General features: G+C 40.1%; 1 protein-coding gene across 3 annotated transcripts in view; it reads left to right on the plus strand.

The window, feature by feature from the left end:
* LOC138003953 (uncharacterized) overlaps positions 1-7,500 on the plus strand; it is a 116,778-nt gene that overhangs the window by 52,344 nt on the left and 56,934 nt on the right. For all 3 annotated transcript variants that reach the window (XR_011123701.1, XR_011123703.1, XR_011123702.1), the window contains 7 exons: positions 4-134; positions 1,337-1,490; positions 1,925-2,035; positions 4,519-4,697; positions 4,854-4,976; positions 5,095-5,165; positions 5,464-5,504. The gene's annotated coding sequence lies outside the window, so the exon portion shown is untranslated. The remainder of the gene's footprint in view (positions 1-3; positions 135-1,336; positions 1,491-1,924; positions 2,036-4,518; positions 4,698-4,853; positions 4,977-5,094; positions 5,166-5,463; positions 5,505-7,500) is intronic.

The raw sequence follows: 7,500 nt of genomic DNA on the forward strand, positions 1-7,500 counted from the left end.
CAGACAAATTCCTTCTGAAATTGATGGTAACGATCGTGTTGCCATTTAGTTTAGCTATTCTCTTTATAGCGATCGTCTGTATAAAGTTTGGACCACCTTGTAAATCTAAAGTTGGGTATAAGCCTGAGAGTCAGGTAAGTAAGGAAGCTTGACTGGCCAAGCCTGTAAATCAAATTAAAGCAGAACATGAACATCTCGGTTTATGTTAACTTGATCGTGACCTTGCACAATCTTTTTTCCTCAGTTCACAAATATGTTTTAAATAAATTGGTCGAGACTTTTGTTTAGCTGTCTTTCAGAGATAGGGCGTGGTTTGAGTATGATCAGGGTCGAAACAGCGAACAAAAACATAGAACAATAAATTGGTCGAGTTTCGCAACCATTTTCCTTTGTGAATTATGAAAGGAACTAATAAGTCTCCAACTCCAAGAATAGTCCATGAAATGTCAGATATATAGTGGAAAGAGAGGATAAAAGATAAAGAATAATCCGCCATATAGGCCCTATCTCCATCGTAATCCCTCCAAAGTTATTATTTAGATGTCCTCAGGGATCCGGTGTTCCCGAGAAGGTTGAGTGATAGCCGATCATGTGTTCCCCTTTTTACCAATTCTCTATTTTCGAATTCCCCATAATACACTTTGTTTGTCCCCCAAATTTTGCATAAGCTATTGTTTTCAAATGCTCTTGGGGACACTGCATATTCCCAAGAGCATTTGAAAACAATGGTTTTGCAAAATTTGGGGGCAAACAAAGTGTATTATGGGCTATTCGAAAATAGAGAATGTTGACAGCTCCCACTCAATGCAAATTCTAAAAATAACTTCAGAAGGGTTGCGACGGGGATAGAGCCTATATGGGGGATGATTTTTTCGCTGGTTCTTTTATCCACTCTTGATAGTGAATGTGTGATACCATCGGGGATTCAAAAAAAAAATGTGAGTCCAGATAGGGTAATCACTGTAATCAAAATCACTTCATTTTCTTCTTCAGATTTTGAAAGCGTGTTTGCTTAACACCTGACTGGCAAAATTTTGATACGATTGGATTGTCAAATTCAAAATCACGATCACTTCTAAGGGCCATACCGAAATATATTATCAGTAAATGAAAAAAATGTAATAAACAAAACGAGGAATTGACTGGATAAAACCGTCTACTTCACCGCATAATAAGCGCGTAATCGCTAGATAATCAGTTCTCGGATCTATGGTGAAAGTCATACACATAAACGACGATACAACCTTAGTTTGCAATTAAGACAGCTTTAGCAATAAACATCCAAGGAAACTAAGTGCTTGTTGTAAAGCACGAACATACTTTTTTTACCTTTTAGATAGAGCTGCCTTTAAAAGGAGGCTGGCGCGAGTTTCCAAGATCGCATATTCAACTCCGAGTGAAGTTGGGGCAGGGCGCTTTTGGAGAAGTTTATAAAGGAGAGCTGAAGTATGAAAAGAAAATGATAGCTTGTGCAGTAAAGAAGGTTAAAGGTAGAGACTGATTCCTTTGGAGTTCATATTACCTGACCTTATCTGCATACAAACTTTTTTAACTTTGAAATTGGAAATTGGCCAAGAGTGATTTTTAACATGGGAAGAGGGGATGATGGCAATCACCCATCAATCCGATGGGAAGCGAAGAAAGCGTAGAAATAAGTATTACAACTATCTTAATTTTGCTCTTTCTCAATCACCCACTCCGCTGACAGCAAACGGTTACTAAAAATATACATTGCATAAGCGAATCAAGGACTCTACTTTTACAACACAAACTGAACCTAGAGTACGGAATTTGAAACCACGGATTTCAGAGCAAAGCGAATTACATAAATATACATGAGCCATCTGAAGTCACACCGGCAATCTTTATGAAGTGCCATGTTCTTGCTTTGCGCTGACAACCTTTTTTTTTATTTCAATAACAGCGGGTGCCACAGAGGTAGAAAGAAGAGACCTTATAAACGAACTCAGCATTATGGTGACAGTTGGTGAACATCCCAATATTGTCAGTCTTTTGGGGGCATGTACGGCAGGAGGTAAGAATTTGTTCTAAGAGCGATCTTTAGTTTATTGCACAAACTACAGTCGTGGTTTAACGTTGTTGGGAAGGTTGCGCGCACCACTTCAGTTCACACCTAATTCGATTATTCTTACTGTTGGCTGTACCATTTGGGAAATACCTGCAATGCTCTTGCAGCCATTTTCAATGTTCAATCCCCGTTTTCAATGTTGGAAGAAAAGTCACCATTTGTTTCGTGGAAAATCCAACATTGATAAGGGGGAGGGGGGTTATCTCTAAAGTGATGCTACCTTCCCAATGCTTTTGTCCAAGATTGTCGAAGCTAGGAAGGCAAACACTAACCCAAATATTTCTATTCTTATTGCCGCAAAACCAATGCTCTAAATAAGGCTGACAAATAAATAAGAAAAGGACAATTTATAAGGAACATCCAGTCTTTCTTAAGATTATCTTTAAACTGTACGAATTAATGTTTGGAATTATTGTTTGTAATTTTTTCCAAAAAAAGTGTTCGTAACAGAAAAAAGAAAGAAAACGACTAAATGCCGCCCATTTTCAGACTGGTTTGCCATACTGGCAACCCAGTAATAAAGAATAAACGGCGTGGGAACATTTATGCGCATGTCGAATTCAATCAACTATTCGGAAAAGAAAGCGCAGAAAAAGTACTGTATTTAATTTAATTTAATTTCATGTTGGAGTGTTTTGGCAAGTTTCGACGGTGTGATGTTCGTCTTGCTTAGAACAGACGACTCACTATCTATCATTAAATCAGTGAAGTCAGAAAAAAGAGCTTGTTCTTCAGAAACGATGACTCAATACTTGTTTGAAGCGATGTTCTTCAACAATTTCCCTTTCCTCTCGAAGGCAACTACCCATGGATAATCATTTAACCAAATCTGGTCTTCGGTGATGCTGCGACAAAGAACTATTACCAAAATTGATGGCGTTTGATTTGGGTCACTCGTATCCTTTAAGACTACAAAGCTCTGATAAATAATGGTCTTGCCGAAACCATTTGGTAGCACAGCCATAACATACTTGCCCGATAGGAGAGCTTCGACCGCAAGTTTCTGTTCTATTTTAGGTTCACTGTGTTAGCCATTTGAAGGGATAACGGATCGAAACTGCAAAAGCCATATCGTGCTTTTCGTTTCCCAGGGAAAATCGAAGTCAGATTGGCGACACAATTTGACAAGAAGTAATTAACTCGTCAAAAAAATCTCTCAGCGGTCCACTGTAAACGGACCAATCCGAATTTCGCGTTGCTGGTGCAACAGCAGATTCTGAACGCGTCCGTTACTGAAGATCGTGCTGTCCCTTTATTTCTCTCTCTTGCTTGCTTGACCAAAGCGGGCGGTTCGACTAAATCAGAAGGGACTGAGAGAAGTCTATAAGAAATGACACAACAAAGGCACCAGCCGTGTATGCAAAACGACCAGTGTCCACTGCAAAAGTGTTCTTTGCAACTGACCAGGTCAACACAGCGTTACCTGTCTTCCCCGAGATGACGGAGACTCAAAGAGGAGGTAAATGGGGTGTCTATAACATTCGTATCAGACAGCAACATTCCTATTTTTAATCTCAAGCCTACTCCCTCTATTGCTACTAATAACCAGGTTGAGGAATACGAAAGTGACTCCCATGAAAGCGTTGGAGTTGACGAAGACTTTTTCATCTCTAATTAAGCGCGTTATGACGAGGTCTGGAAGACAAGCCAAGGCCTTGGCAAGGTTTGATGTGTGAACAACAGAAAATCGTGAGACGCATTGAAATAAACAATGACTTAAGTTAACCATCACGGAAAAATGATAACCGTTAACCGTGAAAAGGCAAATTACTTAACTGTTAGCCCCCCCCCCCCCCCCCCCCCTCATTAAGACCCTACTTTTCGTAACGATATGATTCGTAGAAATTTAGCTTTGGCGGCATTTTCATAAATGAAAATTGATCCATGGCACGCAATGCCTGTGGACCTTTAAATCAATCGATCAAACGCATGGCAAATTCATGAAGCCGGTGCTAACCCCGTGTAAATGGGTGCGCGAAACTTACATCTCAGCGCAGATTTTTGAAGTGTAGTTTTCCTCTGTTTCAAAGCTAATCTTGGTTAAACATATTATTGACAATCTGAGTCCAATGGCTTGGCCCTTCCGTTTGTCTTAAGTATATAAAAATTATTCCATGAGTGCGCATTGGATATGAGGTGATAAATAGCCAACGACGCGCCGAGATGGTTAAAATCACCCCATATACAATACGCAAGCATGGAATCATTGTTTTAGTAAATACTACACGACGAAGTTTTCCTTGCTTATTTTATTAAGCGAAAACACACTGACACTTGGCGTACTGCTTTCCACTGATTTAAGATTAAACTTCCGCTATTCGCTGATAACCGGGATTTAGCGAGCCAATCAGAATGCTAGAAATGTAATAACCTAGGATCAAGTAAAAAGAAATGCTAATTATTGATTTCATTGTTCTCATTCCAAATAGAGCCTATACTGATAGTTGTGCGCCTAGCGGAGAACGGTTGCTTGTTGGATCGTCTGAAGGAAAATCGCAAACATCCTTACGTCAATGTTGCAAATAAAAAAGTGACTTTTACCGAAACCGATAAAGTCAAGATCGCAAGAGACGTGGCCAATGGGATGTTGCACCTTTCAAGCAATGTGGTAAACGTTTATCAGTTATTCTAACGTCGAAAGTTCAGTCGGCTTTTACTTGCAAACAGTCAAACGTGGTTACGCTTCGTATATTGTGTCTTTAAAACTCTTTACACATATCAATTGCCTTCTGTTGACTTTTCCTTTGCTCTTGTTGATTTGCAGTGTGTTCATCGGGACCTTGCTGCACGAAATGTACTTCTTGGCAAGAATAATATTGCCATGGTATCCGACTTTGGAATGTCACGTGACATTTACGAGAGTGGCGCATACGAGCATATCTCCGGGGTATGAGTATGAAAACTCATTAATAAATTAAATTTGAACTTGAGTGCCTCGATTGCTTTCGCATTACCAGTTTGTCGATGTATATTTTATTCATAAGCATATCCTTTTACTTCCATAGGGTATGCTGCCAGTACGCTGGATGGCGTTGGAATCTATAGAGGATTTTACTTACAATGTCAAGACAGACGTGTGAGTTTCATACCGATGTCAAAGAAAAATGTGTATACTATGGCAAGCTATGTGTAGCAACAATATTCAATACCGAAATTCAAATTTACTTCAATGAAATTCAATGTCAAAAATTGGATTTTAATTCACTGCAAATTCAACTTCAATTCATTGAAAATTCAATTTCAATTCAATGAAAATTCAATTTCAATTCTGATTTCTTCTCCTTTTTAGATTCTACGTTAAAAAAAGTAAGCGGTGCTTTGAGTTTGACAAAAGGTTGTTGACGTGCGGCTTTTAAAAATCTTGTTTCTTTTAGGTGGTCGTTTGGTGTGTTGTTGTGGGAAATTGCGTCTGGAGGTAATTTTCTTTTTGTTTTCAGGCACAAACTTTTATTAAGAGCAATTATTATTTTGAAAAGTTGTTTTTCCTACCGACGTAGCCAGCACTGCGTAAAATCCCAAGGGTTCAGTGGAGAGCACTTGATAGAACCTGTAGCCTGCGTGTCTGACGTAATTCACGAGAACGATAACGTGCTTCACCTCGTCGGGTGCAAAACTCGCACGCGCACTTAAATTTCAGTCAGTTTCGCGGGGTTAATTCTCTGCACCAGCGGCACATTGGGCGATTTTAATCACCGATCGCAGTGATTTTGATCGGCAGCGAAAATCGCAGCGCATCTGGGGCCCGTTTCTCGAAAGTCCCGAAACTTTACGGGCCACTTTCGGGTGTCACAATTCCCTTTGAATCTCAAGAATAGAGAGGATTTAACTCGTCAAACTTCACACTCATTTTTCTTTTTGTTACCTTGAAAACATGTTAAAAGATCGGATTCCAAAACAAGCGGTTGGCAGTTTCACAAATAGCTTTTCGGGCCCGAAAAGTTTTCGGGACTTTCGAGAAACGGGCCCCTGGTCCCTCCGTGGTACGGGCACAGCTTGAAACTTTTACTAATTAAAAACCTTTATGAAAAAATTAACAAACTTTAGAAAAACTAAATAAAATACACGGTCTACTACAAAACTAATACTACTCTAAAAATCATTGTAAAAACTAAACAGCAACAAAAAAATAATCATCTAAAAAGTCCTCATTCTTGTGAAAAGGGGTTCTAGACCATCGAACACTTGTGTAGACTGATCTTAGAATTTCAAAAGATATGCGTGTTCTAAGCCAAAATATGGCACTGGCATAAGACTCGCCGTTTTCAAGAGAAAGTTTGTCCGCTAGGTTGCTCGGAAAAGTTTGCATTCTTTTCCCATTCCTCCGTTCGTGGCAAAAAATCAGATCCCATTTCCACGTCAATAACTCTTTGTTGGTGTTTCCTTTTCTTCTCTTTCTCATGCTCCTCGTAAATCGATTCTGTGGATTTGTTTTGGTTACAAGGTGAGTTCACATGCGTAACAAGTGCATCGAAGAATGCTGTTACTCTCCGTGACCAGAAACTTCCTGCCTTTATTTCAAGCCTAGCATCAGGACTTGTGACCGTGGATCTCAGGTCGAATACATCATTGTCGATCGGAAGGAGATGGGGGCCTCTACCTCGATATTCTTGCAGACTTTGCTGAGCAGAGACATTCGAGGGTTCCGTATGCCATGACAGAGCGTGGTTGACTGTGAATTTATCTCCACTCGCTCAATGGCTCGGCAAATCCGTCAATTGTAGATTGTAACGCAAGCGTAGCCAGTCCATGAAATCAGAATTGTTGCTTATTCAAAGACCGGCGTGCTCTTCAAGGGGTACGGCGTTCAACAACCTTGTCTCTTGTCTGTATTGTTGACCTTAGCAAGTCCGGTGAGAGTGATGCATCAATGGCTTCTCTTCTCGATGTCGCTTCCATCAACCTGAGTGACTGTTGTTATCGTTTTAGGTCTTTCACAATAGACCACTTTCGATATATCAAAATTCAGCTTGATAGTGAGGCTTAGAGGACACAAACAAAAGAAATGAATAAACATGTTCATTCAGTTTCCTTTTTTTGTATGTTTGTGGTCTATTTGCTCAGCCTCTGGCATGAAGGTTCTCTGCGTTCGTATAGCTGCTACCGGTGCCGTTATCAACTTAGAGGCAGCGTATTGTTGTGAGGCTTCAGCTTTCAGGTCTGGTATACCCAGGGACACCGGACACATTTGCCAAATCAGTTTTATTATTGTCTGAGATGTATGCTCCCTGAAGCCTACGCACAAAATTAGAAAGCGCATTTTTTGATACTCAGGCCTGGTATACCCAGACTCCCTTGTGCCGGCGATAGGGCGAATAGTTCTCGTAACTCATCAGGGAGCAGTTCCGTCTGGCCAAAAAGAACTGGAAGGAAAATTTCGTTGATCGCTTCCTCAATATGCAAATTTTGACTTT

This window comes from Montipora foliosa, chromosome 5 (assembly GCF_036669935.1).
Source record: "Montipora foliosa isolate CH-2021 chromosome 5, ASM3666993v2, whole genome shotgun sequence".
Classification (NCBI taxonomy): domain Eukaryota; kingdom Metazoa; phylum Cnidaria; class Anthozoa; order Scleractinia; family Acroporidae; genus Montipora; species Montipora foliosa.